This window comes from Chenopodium album, chromosome 26, assembly GCF_948465745.1.
Source record: "Chenopodium album chromosome 26, dcCheAlbu1.1, whole genome shotgun sequence".
In the NCBI taxonomy this organism is placed as follows: domain Eukaryota; kingdom Viridiplantae; phylum Streptophyta; class Magnoliopsida; order Caryophyllales; family Amaranthaceae; genus Chenopodium; species Chenopodium album.
The window spans coordinates 21,843,769-21,855,553 of record NC_137859.1 but is presented as its reverse complement, the minus strand read 5'-3'; the positions used below and the strand labels follow the sequence as shown (position 1 = coordinate 21,855,553).

Here is an 11,785-nt window from a genome sequence, read left to right as displayed (position 1 = left end):
AATGCTTTTTATATAAAATAAAAGTCAATTGCTTTCCACAATGCTAATTGAGTCAAATGAAAGTCAAACACATTCAAGAAAGCTAATTGAATAAAATGAAAGTAAAACATATTCAACAAAGGTAATTGAGTCAAATGAAAGTCAAACACATTCAAACAAAGCTTTTTGAATCAAATGAAAGTCAATTGCATTCCACAATGTTCATTGAGTCTAATGAAAGTCAAACACATTCAATAAAGCTAATTGAGTCAAATGAAAGTCAAACACATTCAAACAAAGCTTTTTGAATCAAATGAATGTCTATTGCATTCCACAATGCTAATTGAGTCAAATGAAAGGCAAACACATTCAACAAAGCTAATTGATTCAAATGAAAGTAAAATACATTTAAACAAAGATTTTTAAATCAACTGAAAGTCAATTGCATTCCACAATACTAATTGAGTCAAATGCAAGTCAAACACATTCAACAAAGCTAATTGAGTCAGATGGAAGTCAAACAAATTCAAATAAAGCTTTTTGAATCAAATGAAAGTCAATTGCATTCCACAATGCTAATTGAGTCAAATAAAGTCAAGCACACTTAACTAAGCTAACTGAGTCAAATGAAAGTCAAACACATTCAAACAAAGCTTTTTGAATCAAATTAAAGTCAAATGCATTTAACAACGCTAATTGAGTCAAATGATAGTCAAACACTTTCAACAAAGCTTTTAGAATAAAATGAATGTCAAATACATTCAAACAAAGCTTTTTGAATCAAATGAATGTCAATTGCAGTCCACAAAGCTACACTAGTAGAAAATAAGTGATGGGAAGCCCCAAATGGCAAGCGGTTTTAAAAATTCGCTTGCCATTCACCCATTTTTTTTAAAAAAAACCTGTAACATCTAATGGCAAGCGGTTTTGGCGTGAACCGCTTGCCAATATATCTAATGACAAGCGGTTTTGGATTGAATCGCTTGCCATTAGATATATTGGCAAGTGGTTCAGCCCCAAACCGCTTGCCATTTAAAAAAAACCCTAAATCCGCGCGCCCCCCTTCTTTAATTTCTCTCTCTCCTCTTTCTTTACTCTACTCTCTCTCTCTCCTCTTTCATTTTGGCTTCTGTCTCTCTCTCCTCTTTCAAATCCCGTTTTCCCTCTCTCTCCTCTTCTACTCCCTCTAATTCGCCTCTTTCTTCTTTCATTTTCTCCTTTTCTTTGTTCTTTAGAGATAATATCGAGCAAATTTCGAGCAAGTTCGAGATAATTTTGAGCAAATTTTGAGCAAATTTTAAGGATAATTTCGAGCAAATTTCGCGGATAGTTTCGAGCAAATTTCGAGCAAGTTCGTGCATGCGTGTGGGTGTTCAAGTTTTTTAGGTCAAATTCGACCGTGAAAACTCTAGATCTAGAGTTTTCATGGTCGAATTTTACCTTTAAAACCATAATTTGAAGCCAAAATCGGTTGTTTAGATGGTCAATTGCATTCATCAAAGCTAATTGAGTCAAATGAAAGTAAAACACATTCAAACAAAGCTTTTTGATTCAAATGAAAGTCAATTGCATTCCACAACGCTAATTGAGTAAAATGAAAGTCAAACACATTCAACAAAGCTTATTGAGTCAAATGAAAGTAAAACATATTCAACAAAGGTAATTGAGTCAAATAAAAGTAAAACATATTCAAAAAAAGCTTTTTGAATAAAATGAAATTCAATTGCATTCCATAATGCTAATTGAGTCAAATGAAAGTCAAACGCATTCAATTAAGTTAATTGAGTCAAATGAAAGTCAAACACATTCAAACAAAGCTTTTTAAATCAAATGAAAGTAAAATGCATTTAACAACGCTAATTGAGTCAAATGAAATTCAAACACTTTCAACAAAGCTTTTAGAATCAAATGAAAGTCAAATACATTAAAACAAAGCTTTTCTAATCAAATGAAAGTCAATTGCATTCTACAATGCTAATTAAGTCTAATAAAATTAAACTCTAACACATTCAACAAAGCTAATTGAGTAATATGAAAGAAAAACATATTCAACAAAGGTAATTGAGTCAAATGAAAGTCAAACACATTCAAATAAAGCTGTTTGAATCAAATGAAAGTGAATTGCATTCCACCATGCTAATTGAGTCAAATGAAAGTCAAACACATTCAAATAAGTTAATTGAGTCAAATGAAAGACAAACAAATTCAAACAAAGCTTTTTGAATCAAATGAAAGTCAATTTCATTCCACAATGCTAATTGAGTCAAATGAAAGTCAAACACATTCAAACAAAGCTTTTTCAATCAAATTAAAGTCGAATGCATTTAACAACGCTAATTGAGTCAAATGAAAGTCAAACACTTTTAACGAAGCTTTTAGAAACAAATGAAAGTCAAATTCATTCAAACGAAACTTTTGGAATCAAATAAATGTCAAGTGCATTCCTCAAAGCTAATTGAGTCAAATGAAAGTAAAACACATTCTAACAAAGCTTTTTGATTCAAATGAAAGTCAATTGCATTCCACAACGCTAATTGCGTCAAATGAAAGTCAAACACATTCAACAAAGCTAATTGAGTCAAATGAAAGTCAAATGCATTCTAACAAAGCTTTTTGAATCAATGAAATTCAAATGCATTCAACAAAGATAATTAAGTCAAATGAGAGTCAAACACATTCAACAAAGCTAATTGTGTCAAATGAAAGTCAAACACTTTAAAACAAAGCTTTTTGAATCAAATGAAAGTCAATTGCATTCCACAATGCTAATTGAGTAAAATAAAGTCAAGCACACTTAACTAAGCTAACTAAGTCAAATGAAAGTCAAACACATTCAAATTAATCTTTTTGAATCAAATTAAAGTCAAATGCATTTAACAACGCTAATTGAGTCAAATGATAGTCAAACAATTTCAAAAAAGCTTTTAGAATCAAATGAAAGTCAAATACATTCAAAAAAAGCTTTTTGAATCAAATGAATGTCAATTGCATTCCACAAAGCTAGTTGAGTCAAATGAAAGTCAAACACATTCAAACAAAGCTTTTTTAATCAAATGAAAGTCAATTGCATTCCACAATGCTAATTGAGTCAAATGAAAGTCAAACACATTCAACTAAGCTAATTGTGTCAAATGAAAATTAAACACATTTAAACAAAACTTTTTGAATCAACTGAAAGTCAATTGCATTCCACAATACTAATTCAGTCAAATGAAAGTCAAACACATTCAACAAAGCTAATTGAGTCAAATGAAAGTAAAACACATTCAAACAAAGCTTTTTGAATCAAATGAAAGTCAATTGCATTCCACAATGCTAATTGAGTCAAATAAAGTTAAGCACACTTAACTAAGCTAACTAAGTGTAATGAAAGTCAAACACATTCAAACAAAGCTTTTTGAATCAAATTAAAGTCAAATGCATTTTACAACGCTAATTAAGTCAAATGAAACTCAAAATCATTCAACAAAGCTAATTGAGTCAAATGAAAGTCAAACACATTTAAACAAAGCTTTTTGAATCAATTGAAAGTCAATTTCATTCCACAATACTGATTGAGTCAAATGAAAGTCAAACACATTCAACAAAGCTAAATGAGTCAAATGAAAGTCAAACACATTCAATTAAAGCTTTTTGAATCAAATGAAAGTCAATTGCATTCCACAATGCTAATTGAGTCAAATAAAGTCAAGCACACTTAACTAAGCTAACTAAGTAAAATGAAAATCAATCACATTCAAACAAAGCTTTTTGAATCAAATTAAAGTCAAATGCATTTAACAACGCTAGTTGAGTCAAATGAAAGTCAAACACTTTCAACAAAGCTTTTAAAATCAAATGAATGTCAAACACATTCAAACAAAGGTTTTTGAATCAAATGAATGTCAATTGCATTCCATAAAGCTAATTGAGTCAAATGAAAGTCAAACACATTCAAACAAACCTTTTTTAATCAAATGAAAGTCAATTGCATTCCACAAAGCTAATTGAGTCAAATGAAAGTAAAACATATTCAACAAAGCTAATTGAGTCAAATGAAAGTCAAACACATTCAAACAAAGCTTTTTGAATCAAATTAAAGTCGAATGCATTTAACAACGCTAATTGAGTCAAATGAAAGTCAAACACTTTTAACGAAGCTTTTAGAATCAAATGAAAGTCAAATACATTCAAACAAAACTTTTGGAATCAAATAAATGTCAATTGCATTCCTCAAAGCTAATTGAGTCAAATGAAAGTCAAACACATTTAAACAAAGCTTTTTGAATCAAATGAAAGTCAATTGCACTCCACAATGCTAATTGAGTCAAATAAAGTCAAGTGACGTGGCTCGGAATGGTAGGTCGTTGGGCTACCACCTTGCCCTATCAAACAATATTTATATGCTTAACCAACCCCTATTAGTCTAGCGGTAAGTCAAGGTCGAATCCCAAGGGAAAGGTGTTAAATGCACGAAGTCTAGATTAAGCTATTTCGGAAACAAAAGGGGGTTTGAAGTAGAACTAGGTCTAAACTAAGTATGCAACCTTGTATTCAATTGATCTAAAGCACTAGGGCAACGGATCCACATACATTAACAATGGAATTGGTGATTTGGGAGGTCAAATTAACTAAGTCAATCGATATGAGGGAAAACTATCATGTATCCAAAAGAGCATGCTATGGTGGTTCACCTAGAGGTCTAACTAGCGTCAACTATGCTAAACTCTAACTAGGGAACATAACAAAGCACCTCAATCGTGAAATTGCAAGTCTACTAATCGATTGTCCGTGTCATAGCATACTTACAATGCAATCTAGTGTGTTAATCAAAGATGGCCAAACCTCAATTAATCACACACATGCACATGAAAAATCAACCAATTTAATCATATCATCAACTCCATCAATATTCCCCAAATTACACTATTCCATCATTCATGCATGCTTCACCATCTCCCTAGCTAGAGAACTACTCACTAGCCATGGAAATGGAAATCAAAACTACAACATTCATCAAATTAATCATCAACATGCTTGAATTCAAAGATCAAACCAACAATCAATCAAAATCAATCAAAATTCAATCAATAACCAAATCAATCATCAACGATATGAAAAACTAATGAAATCAACTAAAATCAAACTTGAATTGAGATTAAGAAGAAGATCCTTACAAAACTTTGATCAAAAGATCAAATACAATGATGAATTCTTGAACAAATACCAAATATCATGAGTTTCTCTCTCTAGTTCTTGAGTTTCTCTCTCTAAAAATTCTCCAAAAACTAACTACTAATTCAATCTAAAAACTCCCCTAAAAATAGGTAGAAATAACTATATATACAAGGAGGAGGTCGGAAATGACGCCCAAAAATAGACCCACGCAGGTGCGGGCGCTCGGAGGAGAGAGAACGGTGCGCACGGGAGCACACCCAGGGATGTGCGCCCGCACATACCCCATGTGCGCCCGCACATACCCCATGTGCGCCCGCACACACCATATGTGCGGCCGCACACGACTGATGTGCGGCCGCACACTCCTCATGTGCGCCCGCACATAGCTGCAGCGCCCTCCTTTCTTCTTTGCCCTTGCTCACGAGGTGCACGCATCCTAGATGATGATGATGGAGGACGAGGTAGGCAGCAACTTCCTTGAATTTCTTGAAGAAAATGAGCCATGAGGAAGGCATTTATAAGGCCTTGAAGCATGCCCCTTTGATCCCTCTTTTGACTTGATACTTCTTGCACAAGCTTTAGGCATTAAAACAATGAAAGATCATGGAGAGGAAGCTCGGGAATCCTTGGACAATCAATTACAACCTACAAACAAAGGAGAAAACGCAAATAAAAGGGAAAAATAACAAATAAACTAGAAAAAGGCACAAAATAGAGAAACTAACTACAAAATGCATAAAATGAAGAAAATAAGAATAAAACTAAGGAAAACTAAAGAAAGGAGAGATAAAATGGAATAAAAATCATCCAAAAAGGAACCAAATGAGTGCCAAAAATGTCACTCATCAAATTCCCCCAAGCTAAACTTTTGCTCGTCCTCGAGCAAAACCAAGCAAGGAAAAGAGAGGATGAAAATTTTATTAAAAACGAAAAAGAAAGACTCAAGAAAAGAATATACACTAATACTCATTGTCGTAGGAATCACGGTTATTTTTAGCTACAACAAGCCCTTTAAACCCCAAAGTCGCCTATGAGGACGAGTGAGGTCTCGTAAGGGTATCCTAAGAGTTTGACCCATAACTCTCAACCAAACATCAATGAGGCAAACCAAAGGATTAAAAGAAAGAAAAATAAAAGAAAAACAAACCTTTACGAAATGAATCAACATAAAGACTATTAAGCAAATGAATGACAATCTTTCTCAAGTAGTTAAGGTATGCACGTTTCAAGATATCCAAGGTTGATCGAAACATAGGGTATGCTAGGCATAGGAACTAGTTATCACAATTCACTTTCATCCCAAACAATCTTACCGCGTTCTTCCCACTAGTCTCAAATCTCCCTTTAGTGAGTGTCCCAATGATTCCTCGAAGGAACCGGAAAAGAAATATTATTAGGCTACTCGACATCTTGACTATGCATCCCCTTTCCTTAGGCAATGACCCATGCTGCTCTCCCCCGAATAGTGACTCAACTATCTAGGTCGAAAGGTCTTTCCCCAAGGTTGTAACGTAAGGCATAAAGGGTGAAGGTAGGCTAAAAAATTTAAAAATTTGGTGATTTTCCTAATAGTGAAGCAAAGATTGCGCATATCTTTACACCAAGACTAAGTTGTCACCAAACAAAAACAACACCCCCAAGCTTACTCGAAGCTATACTCACAAAAATATATACAAAAAGCGTGAGAACGCTTCCCCCCAAGCTTAAATGGAGCATTGTCCTCAATGCTCAAAAAGGGAGAAAACTCACATCAAAATATTTTTGAATTTTTTTCATTTTTCACTTTTTTTTTTCTTTTCTTTTTTAATAGTGCTTTGTCCTTGCCTCTTTTAACTTTGGACGGCTTTTTCGATTTTGCACTTATTTGTCCATGCCTTTTTTAATGTACGACGGCTTTTACTCAAACTCATTTGCCATTATACACAAGGAAATCATAACACAATCTTGCTTTCATAAAAACCTAACATTTCAACTTCTCCACCACAAGCTCCATCAAGAATGATCAATTGCTTCACAAAAACCAATAAAAGAAAGAAAATGAAACAAAAGGCCAAAGATCTAAAGATGTGGCTTGAAAAGAAGGGATAAGGCTCAAATGGTTGCAAGAAGGCAAATGTAAACCCAAAAATAAAGAAAATGAATAAAAGTATCCTAAAAATAGAAAAATACCACCCCGAAAAAGGTGCCTTTGTCCTCCCTAGATCGTTCGGTCTCGTGTTTGAGAATCATACATCAAGCTTTATTAGATTAGGTTTGCATAGTCAAGGATCCACGCCGCTCACACAAGTAATGTTGAAGGCTAGAAAAACAAGTAATCTCACAAGGTCGTGGCAAAAACTCACCAATGGTGTCAAATCAACTATAGGAAGCAACTACCAACATACCACAAACAAGTAGAATCCGGCTTCATGATCCTCCTAGTTCAAACCAACTACCCTAGCATACACTATCCTAGAGTCAACCAAACATAGTCTCAAACCGTGCATACCTTTACGACCTAGGAAGAAAGTCATGCAAAAGACAAGTCCAATGTACAATGTTCATCTCAAAAGAAAAGAAATGAAAAACAATGCCTCAAAATCACATCAAAAATAAAAAGAAAAATAAAAGAAAATAAGAGAAAAAGGTAAAATAAAAGAAAGTAAAAGAAAAGAAAATGGAGACATAGGAAGGAAAACATAGGAGAAAATCATGCAAAGGTCTAGAAAGCATGTTAAACACATAAAAATCCCAATCGACAAACAAGTGATCGATAGACAACAAAGTCACCGATCCCAAACACATTACGTGTTAACAAGCATCCATCCTCGAACCATTCAACTTCTCCTAAACTAATCCTATTCTATGCAACCAAAGAAAATAAAGAGAAAAATAAGAAAGGTCTCACCGGGATTCCAAGCATAGCAAAATAAACGAAGCAATAAGAAACCACCTCGTAGCATTCCATATCCATAAGTGTTTCAAGGAACCAAGTGAGAAAATGAAATAAAAGAAACTATGAACAAAGAAAATGGTTAGTAACTTCAAAACAAAGAAAAGAAAACAACAAATAAAAGAAAAAAAAAATAAACAAAGCAAGAAATATATACAACTAAGGGAAAGAAAAACTAAAACTAAACTAACTAAAGAACTACTCTAAACTACAAGATATGGATTAAAGGGATTTTTGATTGTGAATGGTAAGTGAGGAGTGTGCACAAGTGAGGAGGGTTGTGAAAGGGGGAATGCTCGTGAGGAAGGAGATGCAATGAGGAAATGAAGGGAAAAAGGAGGAAGAAGAAGTTATATGGCACATTTAGCCATGTGCGGCCGGACAAGACTGGTGTGCGCTCGCACACGCAGGCTGTGCGCCCGCACATGCCTGTTCGTGCCCCTTCCCTCCTTTTTCTCAAAAATTTGATATATACTGCCTATTTTGGTGCACACATGAATCATGATGGTGATGAGGAACAACATAGGCAGTAGCTAAAATCATTTTCAAAGTCCTCAAAGTTGAAAATTCATGTGCACACCTCAAAAATTCACTAAGTATCAACTTCCTCCAACCTTTAAAACATGAAATTCCTATCTTACCTCTCTAAAATTCGTACCCCTTTTACCTCGAATTTCGATTGGAATCGAACAAAATATGATATGCGCCACGAACACCTTCCATTCACCATGCATTCTTGAAGAAATCCAATCTCGCAAAGTTCATCCTAAAAATCCAAACAAGTAGAAAAGTAAAAGCAAAGAAAAAGTAATAAAAGAAACAAAAATAAGAAAACTCAAAAATCAAAAGGAAAAGTTAGAATCTCCGGGTTGCCTCCCGGGAAGCGCTTGCTTAAGGTCCTAAGCTCGACCCTTCCTCCAAATCATGGAGGGCCAAAGAACACCACCTTCTTCAAGTTAGTATAAAGAACAAATTCCTCTTCATTTTCTAGCAACTTTTCGTTGTTGCTTGATAAGCTTTTATGCAAAGACCTTTCGAATGCGAGCTTTTCTTTCCTCAACTTCATTCTCTTTCTCTTTTTCTTAGAAACTCGTGCTCTTTTCTTTGCCTTGTTTTTCTTCGTAAATGGTCCTTCACCATTTAAACTCATAAAAAGATCACCTTCATCTTGAGGATGGAGTTCAAACCAATGAGGAATATCAACTTCCTCCTCGTCCATAAGCTTGGGAATCATCACTTTATCTTCACTAACCTTCTTGCTATCACAACTCAAAAGCACATCATCATAATTCTCAAGAAAATCGGTATGTGAAGAATCAATAGTGCATACATCATCAATAGGGCGAGGGGAATTAACACACATAATTCCTTTTACAAGGGACAAAGACTCATGTGTTGGTTTCAAATCAAAACTTTCCTCATTCTTACCAATTCTCAAGGTAATACGACCTCTCTTAACATCTATCAAGGCTCCCGAAGTGGCTAAGAAAGGCCTTCCTAAGATGATAGGGATATGGTCATCTTCCGCAATCTCAAGCACAATGAAATCAACGGGAATGGTAAACTCTCCTATCTTGAGAGGAACATCCTCAACTCTCCCCTTAGGAAACTTGATAGACAGATCGGCCAATTGAAGGGTCATTTTGGATGGAAGAAGTTCACCTAGCTTAAGTTTCTTAAAAACGGAATAAGGCATGATACTAACACTAGCACCAAGATCACAAAGAGCATTTTGAAACAATTTTCCTTTAATTTTGCAAGGTATGGAGAAATTTCCGGGATCCTTCAACTTTTGGGGTAGGTCACTTTGAAAAAAAGCACTAAAGCACTCCCCTAGATTCGCCGGTTCCGCCAAATTGCAATCTCTCTTACCGCTCAAAATTTCCTTAAGAAACTTAGCATAGTTTGGCATTTGTTCTACAACATCGGTAAAAGGAAGAGTAAGATGAAGTTGCTTAAGCATGTCGATGAATTTCCCAAATTGCTCATCCAATTTATGCCTAGTGTGCTTTTGGGGGTAAGGAAGTCTAGGTTTGTAAACCTCATCTTGCTTCCGCTCTTTCTCCTTAGGCTTATCATTGGAAACCTCACTCATCTTGCTAGGCTCTTCATTCTTATTCTCTTCACTCAAATCATTCTCTTTTTCACTCTCCTCACTCTTCTTAGGAACACTCTCTTTAAGGACCTTACCACTCCTAGTGGTCATAGCACACATCGGTTCCCTAAAATCAACTTCTTGTGAGGGAAAAAGAGATGGACTAGCACAATCTTTCAAAGGGGTGGCTAGTTGAACAATTTGGTTCTCAAGCATCTTTCCATGAGTTAATAGGACCTCAAACATTTTGTTACAAGACAATGTGAATTCATTCAACATCCTAGATTGATCCATCATGAAATTTTCTAGCCTATTCAATTGGGATTGTTTAGTAAAGAAATCATCACCTTGGCTTTGAGTCTTTGGAGTAATTTGGGGTGGGGTGTCTCTTTGAAAATCATTTTGAAAATTTCCCCTACCTTGATTACTCCAATTACCCTTACCATGATTTTGGCCGAAATTTTGATTATGGTTACCATAACCTTGGTTATGATCCCCATATTCTTGGCCATAGCTTTGATCATTACAACAAAAGTTGTTACGGTTACCACAAAATTCTTGGGTCACACGGTTACCATTACCACTCTTTTGGTTGTAATTATCATAGCTCCCATTATTGTGATAATTCCTATTCCCAACAATCTTCTGAGCATTAAATCTAGGTCCAAAATCATTATTATCATCACAATTCACATGCACATTCTCATATCCATCATATCTATCATAAGGAACATTGGAGCAATTAGAAGCATCATGATCATTCTTGCCACATATATCACAAACCAAGCATTCTCTAATCATGAAACAAGAATCAAAACGAGGGTTAGAGTAGGAAGATGTACCTCTCCCCTTAAATTGGGAGGGAAGACTAGAAGCTTGTGAAGGGCTCTCGAGCTTGTTCTTGAGAAAATTCACCTCCTTTCCTAACTCCGAGACCATTGTGGACAATTCGTTGATGACATAAGATTGATCGGTTGAGCAACTTGTGCTTGTCGAGTCTCTCTCTTCATCATGCCAATCCATGTAATTCCTTACCACATCATCTATTACATCCACAACCTCTTCTTCCGTCTTGTTCATGATTGGGCCTCCGGCTCCGGCATCTAGGCTCGATCTACCTTGAAAGCTCAAACCACTATAGAAGATTTGGATCACTTGATATGTTGGAATTCCGTGGTGAGGGCATTCCCTTTGGTAGTCCTTGTATCTCTCCCATGCTTCATAGAGATTCTCTCTAGGCAATTGCTTAAAACTTTGGATTAGGGCTCTAGCCTCCGCCGTCTTCTTTGGTGGGTAGAAACGGGACAAGAAAGCCTTTGTGACATCATCCCATGTCTTCAAGGAATTAGGCTTCACTTCTTTTTCTAGCCATTCCAAAGATCTTCCTATGAGAGAGAAAGGGAACAACTTAAGGCGAATAAACTCTTGAGAAACTCCATTGACATTGATAGTGTTGCAATATTTTTCAAACTCCTTAAGATGGTTCAATGGGCTCTCGTTCTTTGCCCCACCATATTGCCTTCTCTCGATCAAGGTGATCATTTCCGGCCTAATTTCAAAGTCATTCTCCGGTGATATAGGTGGAGCTATGGCGCTCTAATACCTATAAGCCCCGGGCACTC

General features: G+C 35.5%; 1 non-coding gene across 1 annotated transcript; it reads left to right on the top strand.

The window, feature by feature from the left end:
* The first annotated feature begins 11,331 nt into the window (after nt 1-11,331).
* LOC145618733 (small nucleolar RNA R71) lies at nt 11,332-11,437 on the top strand. The gene has a single exon (XR_014107993.1). It is a non-coding gene; the product is annotated as a small nucleolar RNA R71 (small nucleolar RNA).
* Nucleotides 11,438-11,785: the final 348 nt, after the last annotated feature.